At 49.8% G+C, this 18545-nt stretch overlaps 1 long non-coding RNA gene across 1 annotated transcript; it reads right to left on the bottom strand.

Annotated features, from left to right (window-relative positions):
- Positions 1-11197: 11197 nt before the first annotated feature.
- On the bottom strand, positions 11198-16787 carry LOC145423729 (uncharacterized). The gene is made up of 3 exons (XR_013904767.1): positions 16589-16787; positions 12457-12546; positions 11198-12236 (listed from the first exon to the last, which is right to left on the bottom strand). It is a non-coding gene; the product is annotated as an uncharacterized LOC145423729 (long non-coding RNA).
- Between the last annotated feature and the right edge of the window lie 1758 nt (positions 16788-18545).

Genomic DNA, 18545 nt, shown 5'->3' with positions numbered 1-18545 from the left:
CTGTGAATGGCCTTTGCCAACACCACTGGCCCTGGTGAAATGTGCATGATATCCAGCACCACACGCCCAGGTTTAATGTGGTTGGCATCAACGAGAAGGAGAGGCCCTGGTGGCGAGAAGATTGCCTCAAGGGAAGCACTGTCCCTGGTGTAATGTGGATTTTAGAAGCCGGGATCACAAGCCCTGGTGTAATGTGGATTGCCTCATCCAACAACACTGGCCCTGGTGAAATGTGGATGGTATTTGCCGGCACCACAGGCGCTGGTGTAATGTGAATGTCCTCGGCCAACACCACTGTTGGATGGCCCTGGTGAAATGTGGATGGTATCAACAAGTAGCACAGGCCCTGGTGTAATGCGGATGGTAGAAGCCTGGATCACAAGCCCTGGTGTAATGTGGATGGCCTCAGTCCACAGCAAAGGCCCTGGTGTGGTGAAGATGGCCTCACTGTCCCTGGTGTGATGTGGATGGTAGAAGCCGGCATCAAAGGCCCTGGTGTAATGTGGATGGCCTCATTCAACAACACTGGCCCTGGTGAAATGTGGATGGTTTCGGACATCACCACAGGCCCGGGGGTAATGTGGATTGCATCAACGAGCAGCACAGGGCCTGATATAATGTGGATGGCAATGGGCCAGCAACGCGGGGCCTGGTGAAATGAGGATGGTATCAGCCAGCAGCATAGGCCCTGGTGTGGTGAATATGGCCTCACAGGAAGCCCTGTCCCTGGTGTAATGTGTATGGCCTCAGCCAACAACAGTGGCCCTGGTGAAATATGGATGGTACTGGTCAGCACCACACTCCCTGGTGTAATGTGAATGGCCTTAGCCAGTAGCACAGGCCCTTGTGTATTGTGGATCGCATCAGCCAGCAAGGCAGGCCCTGGTGAAATGAGGATGGCCTCAGCCAGCAACGCAGGCCCTGGTGTGGTGAGTATGGCCTCACAGGGAGCACTGGCCCTGGTGTAATGTGGATGGCATCAGCCAGTAGCACATGATCTGGAGTAATGTGGATGGCATGAGACAGCAACGCAGGCCCTGTTGCAATGTGGATGGCATCATCCAGTAGAACAGGCCTTTTTATATTGTGGATGAGATCAGCCACCAACACAGGCCCTGGTGAAATGTAGTTGACCTCAGCCATCACCACAGGCCGTGGTGAAATGTAAATGTCCTCACCCAGTAGGACAGGCCCTGTTGTAATATGGATGGCCTCAGCGAACAGCAAAGAACCTTGTGTGGTGAAGATCGCCTCACAGGAAGCACTCTCCCTGGTGTAGAATGTACGGCCTCAGCCAACAACAGTGGCCCTGGTGAAATGTGGATGGTATTGGCCAGCACCAAAGGCCCTGGTGTAATGTGAATGTCTTCAGCCAGTAGCAGAGGCCCTTGTGTATTGTGGATCGCATCAGCCAGCAACACAAGCCCTGATGAAATGTGAATGGTATCAACGATCAGCACAGGCCCTGATGTGGTGATGATGGCATCACAGGAAGCACTGGCAGTGGTGTAATGTGGATGGCCTCAGCCAACAGCACTGGCCCTGGTGAAATGTGGATTGTATTGGTGAGCACCACGGGCCCTGGTGTAATGTGAATGGAATCAACAAGTAGCACAGGCACTGGTGTAATGTGGATGGCCTCATCCAACAACACTGGCCCTGGTGAAATGTGGATGGTATTGGCACAGGCCCTGGTTAAATGTACTTGGCCTCAGCCAAGACCACACACCCTGGTGTAATGTAAATGTCCTAAGCCAGTAGCAAAGGACCTGGTGTAATGTGAACGGCCTTAGCCAACACCACTTGCCCTTTTGAAATGTGCATGATATCGGTCAGAACCACAGGCCCTGGTGTAATGTGGATGGCATCAACGAGCAGCAGAGGCCCTGGTCTTGTGAAGATGGCCTCACAGGAAGCACTGTCCCTGGTGTAACGTGTATGGCCTAAGCCAACAACAGTGGCCCTGGTGAAATGTGGATGGCATCAGCCAGTATCACAGGCCCGTGTGTTTTGCGGATGTCATCAGCCAGCAACACAAGCCCTGGGGAAATGTGGATGGTTTCGGACATCACCACAGGCCCGGGGATAATGTGGATGGCATCAATGAGCAGCACAGGCCCTGATGTAATGTGGATGGCATGAGCCAGCAATGCAGGGCCTGGTGAAACGAGGATGGTATCAGCCAGCAACACAGGCCCTGGTGTGGTGAATATGGCCTCACGGGGAGCAATGTCCCTGGTGTAATTTCCATGGCCTCATCCTACAGTACAGTCCCTGGTGTGGTGAAGATGGCCTCACAGGAAGCCCTGTGCCTGGTGTAATGTGTATGGACTCAGCCACCAACACAGGCCCTAGTGAAATGTAAATGTCCTCACCCAGTAGGATAGGCCCTGTTGTAATATGGATGGCCTCAGCGAACAGCAAAGAACCTTGTGTGGTGAAGATCGCCTCACAGGAAGCACTCTCCCTGGTGTAAAATGTACGGCCTCAGCCAACAACAGTGGCCCTGGTGAAATGTGGATGGTATTGGCCAGCACCAAAGGCCCTGGTGAAATGTGGATGGTATTGGCACAGCAAAACAGGCCCGGGTGTAATGTGGATGCAATCAACGAGTTGCACAGTCACTGGTCAAATGTAGTTTGCCTCAGCCAGCAATGCAGGCCTTGGTGAAAGGAGAATGTTATAAGCCAGCAGCACAGGCCCTGGTGTGGTGAATATGGTCTTACAGGGAGCACTGGCCCAGGTGGAATGTGGATTGGATCAGCCAGAAGCACAGGCCTTTGTATATTGTCGATGGGATCAGCCACCAAGACAGGGACTGGTGAAATGTAGTTGGCCTCAGCTAGTAGAAAAGGCCCTGTTGTAATGTTGATGCCCTCATCTAACAACACTATCCTTGGTGAAATATGGATGGTTTTGGTCAGCATCACACACCCTGGTGTAGTGTGAATGGCCTTTGCCAACACCACTGGCCCTGGTGAAATGTGCAAGATATCCAGCACCACACGCCCAGGTTTAATGTGGTTGGCATCAACGAGAAGGAGAGGCCCTGGTGGCGTGAAGATTGCCTCAAGGGAAGCACTGTCCCTGGTGTAACTTATCCACATTACACCAGGATACATTACAAAAGGCTTCTACCGGCCTGTGATACCGGTAGAAGCCGGCATCAAAGGCCCAGGTGTAATGTGGATGGTAGAAGCCGGGATCACAAGCCCTGGTGTAATGTGGATGGCCTCAGCCCACAGCAAAGGCCCTGGTGTGGTGAAGATGGCCTCACTGTCCCTGGTGTAATGTGGATGGCCTCATCCAACAACACTGGCCCTGGTGAAATGTGGATGGTATCAACAAGTAGCACAGGCCCTGGTATAATGTGGATGGCCTCATCCAGCACCACAGGCCCTGGTGTGTTGATGATGGCCTCAATGGAAGCACTGGCAGTGGTGTAATGTGGATGGCCTCATCCAACAACACAAGCCTTGGGGAAATGTGGATGGTTTCGGACATAACCACAGGCCCGGGGGTAATGTGGATGGCATCAATGAGCAGCAAAGGCCTTGATGTAATGTGGATGGCATGAGCCAGCAACACAAGCCCTGGTGAAATGTGGATGGTATCAACGAGCAGCACAGGCCCTGATGTGGTGATGATGGCCTCACAGGGAGCACTGGCCCAGGTGTAATGTGGATGGCATGAGCCAGCAACGCAGGCCCTGGTGAAATGAGGATGGTATCAGCAAGCAGCACAGGCCCTGGTGTTGTGAATATGGCCTAACAGGGAGCCGTGGCCCTGTTGCAATGTGGATGGCATCATCCAGTAGCACAGGCCTTTTTATATTGTGGATGGGATCAGCCACCAACACAGGCCCTGGTGAAATGTAAATGTCCTCACCCAATAGGATAGGCCCTGTTGTAATATGGATGGCCTCAGCAAACAGCAAAGAACCTTGTGTGGTGAAGATCGCCTCACAGGAAGCACTCTCCCTGGTGTAAAATGTACGGCCTTAGCCAACAACAGTGGCCCTGGTGAAATGTGGATGGTATTGGCCAGCACCAAAGGCCCTGGTGTGATGTGGATGGCCTCAGCCAACAGTACAGGCCCTGGTGTGGTGAAGATGCCCTCACAGGAAGCACTGTCCCTGATGTAAAGTTTATGGCCTCAGCCAACGACAGTGGCCCTGGTGAAATATCGATGGTATTGGCCAGCACCACAGGCCCTGGTGTAATGTGAATGTCTTCAGCCAGTAGCAGAGGCCCTTGTGTATTGTGGATCGCATCAGCCAGCAACACAAGCCCTGGTGAAATGTGGATGGTATCAACGAGCAGCACAGGCCCTGATGTGGTGATGATGGCATCACAGGAAGCACTGGCAGTGGTGTAATCTGGATGGCCTCATCCAACAACACTGTCCCTGGTGAAATGTGGATGGTATTGGCACAGGCCCTGTTGTAATGTGAATGTGCTCAACCAACACCACTGGCCCTGGTGTAATGTGGATGGCATCAGCCAGTATCAAAGGCCCTTGTGTTTTGTGAATGTCATCAGCCAGCAACACAAGCCCTGGTGAAATGTGAATGGTTTCGGACAGCAAAACAGGCCCGGGTGTAATGTGGATGGAATCAACGAGTTGCAGAGTCCCTGGTCAAATGTAGTTGGCCTCAGCCGGCAACGCAGGCCCTGGTGAAAGGAGGATGGTATAAGCCAGCAGCACAGGCCCTGGTGTGGTGAATATGGTCTCACAAGGAGCACTGGCCCAGGTGTAATGTGGATGGGATCAGCCAGTAGCACAAGCCTTTGTATATTGTGGATGGGATCAGCCACCAAGACAGGCACTGGTGAAATGTAGTTGGCCTCATCTAACAACACTGTCCTTGGTGAAATATGGATGGTATTGGTCAGCATCACACACCCTGGTGTAGTGTGAATGGCCTTTGCCAACACCACTGTCCCTGGTGTAATGTGGATGGTAGAAGCCGGGATCACAAGCCCTGGTGTAATGTGGATGGCCTCAGCCCACAGCAAAGGCCCTGGTGTGGTGAAGATGGCCTCACTGTCCCTGGTGTAATGTGGATGTTAGAAGCCGGCATCACAGGCCCTGGTGTAATGTGGATGGCCTCATCCAACAACACTGGCCCTGGTGAAATGTGGATGGTATTGGCCAGCACCACAGGCCCTGGTGTAATGTGAATGTCCTCGGCCAACACCACTGTTGGATGGCCCTGGTGAAATGTGGATGGTATCAACAAGTAGCACAGGCCCTAGTGTAATGTTGATGGCCTCATCCAGCACCACAGGCCCTGGTGTGTTGATGATGGCCTCAATGGAAGCACTGGCAGTGGTGTAATGTGGATGGCCTCATCCAACAACACAAGCCCTAGGGAAATGTGGATGGTTTCGGACATCACCACAGGCCCGGGGTTAATGTGGATGGCAACAACGAGCAGCAGAGGCCCTGATGTAATGTGGATGGCATGAGCCAGCAACGCAGGGCCTGGTGAAATGTAGTTGACCTCAGCCATCACCACAGGCCGTGGTGAAATGTAAATGTCCTCACCCAGTAGGACAGGCCCTGTTGTAATATGGATGGCCTCAGCGAACAGCAAAGAACCTTGTGTGGTGAAGATCGACGGGCGACCGTGGCTCAGGGGGTTTGGAATTGCATCTGTAACCGGAAGGTCGCCGGTTCAATCCCTGGGCTCTCTGTCCTGGTCGTTGTGTCCCTGGGCAGGACACTTTACCCTACTTGCCTACTGGTGTTGGCCAGAGGGGCCGATGGCGCGATATGGCAGTCTCGCTTCTGTCAGTCTGCCCCAGGGCAGCTGTGGCTACAACCGTAGCTTGCCTCCACCAGTGTGTGAATGTGAGAGTGAATGAATAGTGGCATTGTAAAGCGCTTTGGGTGCCTTGAAAAGCGCTATATAAATCCAATCCATTATTATTATTATTATCGCCTCACAGGAAGCACTGTCCCTGATGTAAAGTTTATGGCCTCAGCCAACAACAGTGGCCCTGGTGAAATATCAATGATATTGGCCAGCACCACAGGCCCTGGTGTAATGTGAATGTCTTCAGCCAGTAGCAGAGGCCCTTGTGTATTGTGGATCGCATCAGCCAGCAACACAAGCCCTGGTGAAATGTGGATGGTATCATCGAGTAGCACAGGCCCAGTTGTAATCTGGATGGCATCAACGAGCAGCAGAGGCCCTGGTGTGGTGAAGATGGCCTCACAGGAAGCACTGTCCCTTGTGTAATGTGTATGGCCTTTGCCAAAAACAGTGGCCCTGGTGAAATGTGGATTATATTGGCCAGCACCACAGGCCCTGGTGTAATGTGAATATCCTCCGCCAGTAGTAAAGGCCCTTGTGTTTTGTGGAACGCATCAGCCAGCAACACAATCCCTGGTGAAATGTGGATGGCCTCATCCAGCACGACAGGCCCTGGTTTGGTGATGATTGCCACACAGGAAGAACTGTACCTGGTGTAATGTGGATGGCCTCATCCAACAGTACAGGCCCTGGTGTGGTGAAGATGGCGTCACAGGAAGCACAGGCCATGGTGTAATGTGAATGGCCTCAGACAGCAGCCAGGCCCTGGTGAAATGTAGATGGCCTCAGCCGGCAACATGCGCTCTGGTGAAAGGTAGTCTGCCTCAGCCAGTGGCACAGGCCCTGTTGTGGTGAAGCCAGTAGTAAAGGCCCTTGTTTTTTGTGGAACGCATCAGCCGGCAACACAATCCCTGGTGAAATGTGGATGGTATCATCGAGTAGCACAGGCCCTAGTGTAATGTGGATGGCCTCATCCAACAGTACAGTCCCTGGTGTGGTGAAGATCGCCTCACAGGAAGCACTCTCCCTGGTGTAAAGTGTACGGCCTAAGCCAACAACAGTGGCCCTGATGAAATATGGATGGTATTGGCCAGCACCACAGGCCCTGGTGTAATGTGAATGTCCTCAGCCAGAAGCACAGGCTCTTGTGTATTGTGGATCGCATCAGCCAGCAAAACAAGCCCTGGTGAAATGTGGTTGGTATCAACGAGTAGCACAGGCCCTGGTGTAATGTGGATGGCCTCAGCAAGCACCACAGGCCCTGATGTGGTGATGATGGCATCACAGGAAGCACTGGCAGTGGTGTGATCTGGATGGCCTCAGCCAACAACACTGGCCCTGGTGAAATGTGGATGGTATTGGCCAGCACCACAGGCCCTGGTGTAATGTGAATGTCTTCAGCCAGTAGCAGAGGCCCTTGTGTATTGTGGATTGCATCAGCCAGCAATACAAGCCCTAGTCTAATGTGGATTGCCTCATCCAACAACACTGTTGGATGGCCCTGGTGAAATGTAGATGGTATCAACAAGTAGCACAGGCCCTGGTGTAATGTGGATGGCCTCATCCAGCAACACCACAGGCCCTGGTGAAATGTGGTTGTTTTCGGCCAGCAACACAGGCCTTTGGGTAATTTGGATGGCTAGCAGCACAGGCCCTGGTCTAGTGAAGATGGCCTCACAGGAATCACTGGCCTTGCTGTATTTTCGATGTCATCAGCCATCAATAAAGGCCCTCGTGAAATATAGGTGGCCTCAGCCAGCAACACAGTCCCTGCTCCAATGTTAATGTCCTCAGCCAACACCATTGGAACTGGTGTAATGTGGATGGTATTGGCCAACACCACAGGCCCTTGTATAATGTGAATGGCCTCATCCAAAAACACTGGCCCTGGTGAAATGTGGATGGTATCGGCCAGCACCACAGGCCCTGGTGTAATGTGAATGTCCTCAGCCAGTAGCACAGGCCCTGGTGTAATGTGGATGGCCTCATCTAACAACTCTGTCGCTGGTGAAATATGGATGTTATTGGTCACCACCACACACCCTGGTGAAATGTGCATGATATCGGTCAGCACCACAGGCCCAGTTGTAATCTGGATGGCATCAACGAGCAGCAGAGGCCCTGGTGTGGTGAAGATGGCCTCACAGGAAGCACTGTCCCTTGTGTAATGTGTATGGCCTTTGCCAAAAACAGTGGCCCTGGTGAAATGTGGATTATATTGGCCAGCACCACAGGCCCTGGTGTAATGTGAATATCCTCCGCCAGTAGTAAAGGCCCTTGTGTTTTGTGGAACGCATCAGCCAGCAACACAATCCCTGGTGAAATGTGGATGGCCTCATCCAGCACGACAGGCCCTGGTTTGGTGATGATTGCCACACAGGAAGAACTGTACCTGGTGTAATGTGGATGGCCTCATCCAACAGTACAGGCCCTGGTGTGGTGAAGATGGCGTCACAGGAAGCACAGGCCATGGTGTAATGTGAATGGCCTCAGACAGCAGCCAGGCCCTGGTGAAATGTAGATGGCCTCAGCCGGCAACATGCGCTCTGGTGAAAGGTAGTCTGCCTCAGCCAGTGGCACAGGCCCTGTTGTGGTGAAGCCAGTAGTAAAGGCCCTTGTTTTTTGTGGAACGCATCAGCCGGCAACACAATCCCTGGTGAAATGTGGATGGTATCATCGAGTAGCACAGGCCCTAGTGTAATGTGGATGGCCTCATCCAACAGTACAGTCCCTGGTGTGGTGAAGATCGCCTCACAGGAAGCACTCTCCCTGGTGTAAAGTGTACGGCCTAAGCCAACAACAGTGGCCCTGATGAAATGTGGATGGCCTCAGCAAGCACCACAGGCCCTGGTTTGGTGATGATGGCATCACAGGAAGCACTGGCAGTGGTGTAATGTGGATGGCCTGAGCCAACAACACTGGCCCTGTTGAAATGTGGATGGTATTGGCCAGCACCAAAGGCCCTGGTGTAATGTGGATGGCATCAACGAGTAGCACAGGCCCTGGTGTAATGTTGATGGCATCATCCAGCACCACAGGCCCTGGTGTGCTGATGATGGCCTTACAGGAAGCACTGTCCTTGATGTTGTTACGGCCCTAGCTGGGCCTCCTCCTGAAGGTGCCTGTGTGGGCGTGTCCCACCACCTCTTCTGCCTGAGGTGCCACCTTACCCTCCTGTACAGCTGACTCCCATCAGCAATTAAAGGTATTTAAGCCCAGAGCAGGGTGAGCTCTGGGCCTGAGTGCCATGAGTGTGGTTACAGCTAGTGAGCTGTGTAGTGTGTTGTCCAGCTAGTGAGCTGTGTAGTGTGTTGTCCAGCTAGTGAGCTGTGTAGTGTGTTGTCCAGCTAGTGAGCTGCGCTTTCCTTTTGACTTTTTGCTTTATTTTGACCAACGCCTGAGTTTTGTTTGTGTTTTATGGTGATAACGGCTTGTCCGTCTCTTTTAGTTGAATTACTTCAATAAAACTGTTTTTTTAACTGTTTTGCCTCCCTGACTTCTTTTTCTGACCTGGTCACTTTTGTTGCTTCCCCCTTAACGCCTAGACCCCCCCCCCCCCCCCCCCCAGGGGAACGTAACAGATGTAAAGTGTATGGCCTCAGCGTAATGTGTAATGTGGATGGTATTGGCTAGCACCACAGGCCCTTGTGTAATGTGAATGGCCCCATCCAACAACACTGGCTCTGGTGTAATGTGGATGGTATTGGCCAGTACCACAGGCCCATTGATACCATCCACATTAAACCAGGGCCTGTGGTGCAGGCCCAAACCATCCACATTTCATCAGGGCTTGTGTTGCTGGCTGATGCCATCCCCATTACACCAGGGCCAGTGTTGTTGGCTGAGGAAATACACATTACACAAGGGACAGTGCTTCCTGTGAGGCCATCTTCACCACAACAGGGCCTGTGCTACTGGCTGAGGCAGACTACCTTTCACCAGAGCGCATGTTGCCGGCTGAGGCCATCTACATTTCACCAGGGCCTGTACTGTTGGATGAGGCCAATTACATTACACCAGGTACGGTTCTTCCTGTGTGGCAATCATCACCAAACCAGGACCTGTGGTGCTGGATGAGGCCATCCACATTTCACCAGGGAATGTGTTGCTGGCTGATGCGTTCCACAAAACACAAGGGCCTTTACTACTGGCTGAGGATATTCACATTACACCAGGGCCTGTGGTGCTGGCCAATATAATCCACATTTCACCAGGGCCACTGTTTTTGGCAAAGGCCATACACATTATGGACAGTGCTTCCTGTGAGGCCATCTTCACCACACCAGGGCCTCTGTTGCTCGTTGATGCCATCCACATTACACCAGGGTGTGTGGTGCTGACCAATACCATCCATATTTCACCAGGGCCACTGTTGTTGGCTTCTACCTTCCACATTACACCAGGGACAGTGCTTCCTGTGAGGCCATCTTCACCACACCACTGCCTGTGTTACTGTCAGGGGTAATCCACATTACACGCGGGCCTGTGGTGTTGTCCGAAACCATCCACATTTCACCAGGGCTTGTGTTTCTGTCTGATGACATCCACAAAACACGGGGGCCTGTGGTGCTGGATGAGGCCATCCACATTACACCAGGGCCTGTGGTGCTGGCCAATACCATCCACATTTCACCAGGGCCAGTATTGTTGGCTGAGGCCATCCACATTACACCACTGCCAGTGCTTCCTTTGATTCATTCATCACCACACCAGGGCCTGTGGTGCTGGCCAATACCATCCACATTTCACCAGGGCCACTGTTGTTGGCTGAGGCCATACACTTTACACCAGCCACAGTGCTTCCTGTGAGGCCATCTTCACCACACCGGGGCCTGTACTGTTGGATGAGGACATCCACATTACACCAGGGACAGTTCTTCTTGTGCGGCCATCATCACCACACCAGGGCCTGTGCTACCTACTGATGCCATCCACAATACACCTGGGCCTGTGGTGCTGACCAATATCATGCACAATTCACCAGGGCCAGTGTTGTTGGCTAAGGCATTCACATTACACCAGGGTGTGTGGTGCTGACCAATACCATCCACATTTCACCAGGGCCAGTGTTTTTGGCTGGGGCCATCCACATTACACCAGGGACAGTGCTTCCTGTGATTCCATCATCACCACACCACGGCCTGTGGTGCTGGCCAATACCATCCACATTTCACCAGGGCCACTGTGTTCTGTTATTTTACAGTCAGCCATAATGCTTTAATTTAGACATTGCTGGTGTAACTTCTCTTAGCACACAATATCCCGGGTTTTGTTTGTGGTAACAGTAGTTACATTCTTTACATCCATGCATGTGTTTTAAAGCAAACACTACTAACCATCAGATCATCTGAATTCTCTTCTGTTTACAGGCACATGTCTAGTAAATTATGTTTCTTTATGTTGCTTTGGTTATACTTACCATGGTGTCCATGTTGTGCTTGCAGGTCCTATATGTGAGACAGGTGTATGGGAAGGGCCGCCCACTACTTCCTGTTTATATAGGGTCATGAGGTCAATGATTGGATCACTGGGTGTAACCAAATGGAGGGTTTTTCATTTTGTATAGTATCGTTTGTTTTCTTTAAAGTAGCCTTTTGAGTTATATTGTATGCAGTGTTTTACTTTACAAACTATTTAGTTGAGTAAATGAGTTTGTCAGTTTCATGCATGACTTTATTCCTGTTCTTTGTTTAGAATTGTATTATTTGGTTTGACCTATTTTGTTCAATGGTAGGGACTAACGAGGTCAGGTGTGGGCAAAGTCTTGTATAAAGCCAGTGGGATTTTTGCATGCCTGATTGATTGTTTTATGGTAAAAGGGAGATGCTAGCAATAAAGTATGCTTAAAAAGAACTTCAATTGTCTGCTAATGCTATTTACTTATCACCTTCCTTGCTGCTTAAGCTATGCTACATCACAAATGGTGGCAGCAGTGGCTCCAGGCCAATAGGTTATAGCAATGCAGAAATCAGCCAAGTCAAGGAAACCTCAAGGGCCAACAGATTTTCCCCCAGAGGAGGCCCAAGATGATGGCAACCTGCCAGAAGCTACGGGTGAGCACAGCACGGAAGCACAAAGTCTCTCAGAGCTCTCAACTTTATTAAAAGGCCTGATGCAACAGCATGCTGACCGTGAGGCAAAATGGGAGCAGGACAGACAACGCCAGGATGAACGGTGGCATAGAATGCAACACCAGTTCAGCCAACTGCAGCAGGAGGTCCAGTCGGAGCGCCGGGAGCATCAGATGCTGTGGGAAGGTGCAGTAGCTGATTCCGGAGTGCCTCTGAGTTCCTCAGTGCGGCAAAAGGTGCAGCAACCTGTTCAACAGCGAGGAAACCCCCCCTGAATCTTCCACAGCACCACATTCATCCAATCTGGGCAGAGTAAGCGGTTGGAAAGGCCCGAAGATGCAGCCCTATGGTGAGGATGAAGATATTGAACATTATTTAACCACTTTTGAGAGGATTGCAACAGGATGTCAGTGGCCACAAGAAGAATGGGCACTGCATCTGGCTCCACTTCTTAGTGGTAAAGCACGTGCGGCATATGTTGCTATGGACACTGAAGAAACAATGGACTATGATAAGGTAAAAACCGCCGTTCTTGAAAAATTTGAAATAAGTGCTGAGACTTACCGAACCAGATTCCGCAACATGACGGTGAAGGACGATGAGACACCCAAAGAGCTGCGAACCCGCCTTAAAGACCTATATGAAAAGTGGATGCTTCCAAAGGAGAAGACAAAGGACCAAATAGGAGATGTCATAGTGATGGAACAGTTTCTCAGAGTTCTTAACCCAGAGCTGAGGACCTGGGTGAAAGAGCGCAACCCCATCACTTCAAAAGAAGCTGCAGAGATGGCAGAGGCTTTTCTTGCAGCCCGACGCCCACAAAAAGGGTACATGGTAGGAAAACCCAGTTCAGCCAATGTTTTTGTGGGTAGGTCAGGGGGTGGGAATGGGTACAAAGCTAAAAGCCCTAAACAAAGTTCCTCAATCACTAGCAGTAGCCGCGCTAGAGAAGTAAAGCAGAGAGGCCCGTTGGTGTGTCATGCCTGTGGTCAAGCAGGTCACTTTAAGGCAGATTGCCCAGGTCAGCAAGTCAGTAAGACTTACATGTGTCTTTCACCACAGTATTTTGACTTGCTAGAGGAAGAAACAGAGTCTCTAGTACCCTCCAGTGATCAGGAGCACACCATCTGTGTTTTCATTGAGGGAAAACCGTGTGTTGCCCTCTTGGATTCAGGCAGTAGCCGCACACTTGTCAGGCAAGATTGCCTCCCTAGCGACACCACATTTTGTGGTAAAGTTAAAGTCTGGTGTGTTCATGGTGATAATGTTGATTATCCTATTGCCAATGTTTGCCTGCAAGTTAATGAAAAGGAGTACGTACTTACAGTTGGAGTAATGGATAAACTTCCCTACCAGATTGTGTTGGGCCGGGACATGCCAATTCTTGGGGAGTTATTAGCAAGGACAGAGAAGGACAGAGAAGAGAAGAATCTGCATGTTGCATGTGAAGGTCTGCTAGTAGTCACTAGGTCTGGTAATAAAGCTTCTCAGTCAGAGCCAGGTTTGAGTGAGTTGCCCTATGCAGACAGTGAAATTCCAGATATTGACAGACCAAGTAGGCCGCATATAAAGAAAAGTAAAATGCAGAGAAGACAGGAAAAAGTGAGGGGGACAGAAATTGCTGAGTCACTTCCTGAACCAGAGATCGATGAGCTCCTGGTTGGCCCGAGCAATATTGTCCAACTCCAAAGGGAGGACCCCTCTTTAGCACCCCTGTTTGCTAAGAGCACCCAAGAATCAGCACAGATTACAGACAGAGTACGGGAAGTATTCATTGTTAAGAATGAACGACTATATCGTCGTAGCAAAGTTGGTGACCAGTTGGTTGTTCCCAAAAGCTTAAGGCCTGTAGTCTTGCAGTTGGCTCATTCAGTTCCTTGGGCAGGCCACTTAGGACATCTTAAAACCTTTTCCAGAATGGTAACTCGTTTTTTTTGGCCACAGCAATTTTCAGACACTGCCCAGTTTTGCAAATCATGTCCACAGTGTCAGTTGACAGCCCCAAGTAGGAAAGGAGACAGAGCCCCACTCATTCCTATGCCTGTAATAGATGTCCCCTTTTCTCGTGTTGCCATGGATATTGTTGGCCCATTGGAGAGAAGTGGTTCAGGGCATAGGTACATTCTAGTGATTTGTGACTATGCAACAAGGTATCCTGAAGCTTTCCCATTGAGAAGGGTCAAAGCCCGCCAAATAACTAATTGTCTGATACAGATGTTTTCAAGGGTGGGTATTCCCAAAGAAATCTTGACAGACCAAGGCTCAAACTTCACTTCCAACCTGTTGAAAGAAGTCTACAAACTTCTGGGAATTACCGGAATCAAAACGAGCCCTTATCATCCACAAACTGATGGACTTGTTGAGAGGTTTAATAAAACCCTGAAATCAATGCTGAAGAGGTTCGTAAGAGAATCGGGAAAAGACTTGGACCAATGGCTTCCATTTTTGCTTTTCGCCTATAGAGAGGTACCACAAGCATCAACTGGATTTTCTCAGTTTCAGCTCTTGTACGGCCATAATGTCAGAGGTCCACTGGATGTACTTCTGGAAGCTTGGGAGGAAGCTAGCCCTGAAAAACAGTGCTCTTCCCTTTCTTATGTGTTGAAAATGAGGGACAAGCTTGAACAGTTTCAGGAACTGGCTCATTGTCACCTAGTAAGTGCCCAGCGACGTCAAAAACAGAACTATGATAAGACAGCTCGCAGGAGGACCTTTAAAGAAGGACAAAAAGTGTTGCTCCTTTTGCCAACCACTGAAAGCAGTCTCTTAGCCAAATGGCAGGGGCCATTTGTGATAAACAGGAAAGCAGGTCCTGTCACTTATGAGCTCAACATGCCGAATCGTCGGAAAAAGCAACAGGTGTTTCATGTCAACATGTTGAGGGAGTGGATTGAGAAGCCAGAGCAATCACTTCAGTTGTGAGCTCGTGTTGTACTGCAGGAAGAAGAGCCTCAAGAGCAATTCTTTCCCACCAGTACTGAAGAAAAGCTATTTCCGGATTTGAGCCATCTATCACCAGAACAGCAGGAGGAGCTCGCGGCCATAATGCCACAGGAGCTTTTCAGCACAAAGCCAGGCTACACCCATCTTATTCAGCATGACATACACCTGCGTTGTTCGAATCAACCACCCATCAGGGATACCACCTCCAGAGTTCCAGCAAAGCTAATGCCAGCATTGAAACAGGAGGTGGAAGAAATGCTTGCAACAGGGATTATAGAGCCATCTAGAGGTGAGTGGTGTAGCCCTGTGGTACTCGTCCCCAAGAAAAATGATGCAAGACAGAGATTTTGTGTTGACTTCTCAAAACTTAATGCTGTCTCTGTTTTTGATGCATATCCTATGCCAAGAGTGGATGAATTGATTGAGCGCTTGGGTAATGCCAAGTACCTCACAACACTTGACCTTTGTAAAGGTTATTGGCAAGTCCCCCTAACAGAGTCCTCAAGGGATTTAACTACATTCAGGGTTCCCAGCGGACTTTATCGTTTCAGAACTATGCCTTTCGGACTACATGGAGCTCCAGCCACGTTCCAGAGGCTGGTGGACTTGGTTCTGAAAGGAGCTGATGGCTATGCAGCAGCGCATATTGACGACATTGTGGTGTTCAGCGAGACATGGTAGGACCATGTGAAACATCTGGCTGATGTCCTGCAACGCATCAGAACAGCTGGACTAGTCATCAACCCTGGGAAGTGCCACATTGCACAGACCGAGGTGGAGTACCTGGGTTACGTCATTGGGGGTGGGGTCATCCGCCCTCAGGTGAGTAAGGTCGAGAACCTTGTCTCTTGTCCTCCTCCAGCTACAAAGAAAAAGTTGAGATCCTTCCTGGGTTTAGCTGGCTGGTATCGTCGTTTCATCCCTAATTTCTCTACCAGATCAGCTATTCTTAGTGATTTAACTCGTAAATCATGCCCCAACAAAATTAAATGGACTCCAGAGTGTGAGGCTGCATTCGTGGATTTGAAAAACTGTTTGTGTAATGAGCCTGTGTTGCAGTGTCCAGACTTTACGTGCCCGTTTATTGTACAGACTGATGCTTCAGGAGTTGGGCTGGGAGCTGTGTTGCTGCAAGGTGATGGAGAGGACCAAAGACCTGTGCCGTAAGCTCTTCCCCAGAGAAATGAAGTATTCCACAATTGAAAAAGAAGCTTTGGCAATAAAATGGGCTTTGGACACTCTGAGATACTATCTACTGGGAGGTGAATTTGTGCTTGAAACCGATCATTGAGCTTTACAGTGGATGAGCAGAATGAGAGACACCAACGCAAGAATCACGAGGTGGTATCTTTCACTGCAGCCATATTGTTTTAAGATTCTGTATAGAGCAGGGAAAAAGAATGTTGTGGCAGACTTTCTTTCCCGTTCCTATGAAGAGTAACGGACTTAAGGGGGGGGGGAGAATGTGACAAAGTGGCTAGGACAGAATTCATTTGCCATTTGTCACTTGCGTATATTGTTATTCTGTGTTCTGTTATTTTACAGTCAGCCATAATGCTTTAATTTAGACATTGCTGGTGTAACTTCTCTTAACACACAATATCCCGGGTTTTGTTTGTGGTAGCAGTAGTTACATTCTTTACATCCATGCATGTGTTTTAAAGCAAACACTACTAACCAACAGAATTCTCTTCTGTTTACAGGCACATGTCTAGTAAATTATGTTTCTTTATGTTGCTTTGGTTATACTTACCATGGTGTCCATGTTGTGCTTGCAGGTCCTATATGTGAGACAGGTGTATGGGACGGGCCGCCCACTACTTCCTGTTTATATAGGGTCATGAGGTCAATGATTGGATCACTGGGTGTAACCAAATGGAGGGTTTTTCATTTTGTATAGTATTGTTTGTTTTCTTTAAAGTAGCCATTTGAGTTATATTGTATGCAGTGTTTTACTTTACAAACTATTTAGTTGAGTTGATTTTAGTTTAGTTGCATGCCTGATTGATTGTTTTATGGTAAAAGGGAGATGCTAGCAATAAAGTATGCTTAAAAAGAACTTCAATTGTCTGCTAATGCTATTTACTTATCACCTTCCTTGCTGCTTAAGTTATGCTACATCACAAGGCCATACACATTACACCAGGGACAGTGCTTCCTGTGAGGCTGTCAGGGTCCTGGGTCTCCTGACCCAGCGTTTTAGTTCTTTGTGATTTTTGTATCATTGTACTTGGTGTGAGTTATTCTATAGTTTCTAGTTTCGATCCCTTGCCCTTCTCGTTTCTCTGTGTACCCTCTGCTCTGTAAGTCTGTGTCTGCATGTTTGAGTTCCCCTCCGTGTCTATCGGTTCTTAGAGTCCTCTGCCTTATGGTTTATGTCTCTATGTTTCTTAGTTGCTGTCTCCACGGTGTCAAGTTCGCGTCTCTGTGTGATCCTTCCTGTTTTACTTTGAAGGTCCGTGACTTATGTGAATGTGTCCTGCTTTGCTTGTCTCGTCAGTTCTAATTTCCCCCAGCTGTGCTCTCCTTCTGTGTCTCATTCTCCTCATTACTTCCCAGTGTATTTAGACCCTGTGTTTCTCTGAGTCAGTGTTGCGTCGTACCCTCAACAAGCTGTGTGTGTTTTGCCTCCGTGTTGCCAGTGTTTTGTTTCCAGTTCCAGTTCAGTGTTTTGTTTCCAGTTCAGTGTTTTCTGCTTCAGTGTTTTAGTCCACCAGCGTTTTTGTTTGTCTTTTGATGCCTTTAGTTAGTAAGAGGGTTTCCAGCAATAAAGCTGCGCTTTAAGTTGAACTTCTGTGTCTGAGTCCTGCATTTTGGATCCACCACTCCTGCTTGCCCGCCTGCCACACAGCCAACCATGACAGAACGACGCAACCATCAAATGGATCCTGCGGACTCACAGTCTCAGTATCTCGCGCAGTTGTGGAATTACTGCCGGGGCGTAATCCACGCTGAGGACACCCCCAAGAGACTCATTCAGGTGGTCTTTTTCGACAACTTTTTGTCTTCCACCCTCTGCACAGCTGGTTTTTTGGACATTAACAGATTAAAACAACTAATAACAGCTCTGAGGGCCAGGATTTGCTTCGAACTGTTTGGCATGGGTGGTCCAGGCAAGGAAGGGTCAGCTACCCTCCTGGAAGCCCTCGCTGCTTGGTATTCTCAGCATCAGCATCCTTTCCCATCAAGATTTATCACTAAATCATTCGATCCTCCCTTAAGAGAGAAACTGCATCCTCGCTGCCTTCACCCCAGTACACCTGTGTCTCCAGTAGCTCAGCTCCCAGTGTCACCTGCCCCGCAGCCTCTCTCAGCTCGGTTAGCCGCCCCGCAGCCACTCTCAGCTCGGTTAGCTACCCCGCAGCCACTCTCAGCTCGGTTAGCTACCCCGCAGCCACTCTCAGCTCAGTCTCCAGAGTCACCAGTGTCACTGTCAGTTCAGTCACCAGAGTCACCAGTATCACTGTCAGCTCAGTCTCCAGAGTCACCCTCAGTTCAGTCTCCAGTGTCACCCTCAGTTCAGCCTCATGACAGAGGCCATCTTCACCACACCAGGGAGTGTGCTTTTGGATGAGGCCATACACATTACACCAGGGCCTGTGGTGCTGGCCAATACCATCCACATCTAACCAGGGCCACTGTTCTTAGCTGAGGCCATCCACATTACACCAGGGACAGTGCTTCCCTTGAGGCCATCTTCACCCAACCAG

This window comes from Astatotilapia calliptera, chromosome 22 (genome assembly GCF_964374335.1).
Source record: "Astatotilapia calliptera chromosome 22, fAstCal68.1, whole genome shotgun sequence".
Taxonomy (NCBI): Eukaryota; Metazoa; Chordata; class Actinopteri; order Cichliformes; family Cichlidae; genus Astatotilapia; species Astatotilapia calliptera.
Note: the sequence above shows the minus strand (reverse complement) of the source record. Positions and strands in the feature narration are given on the sequence as shown.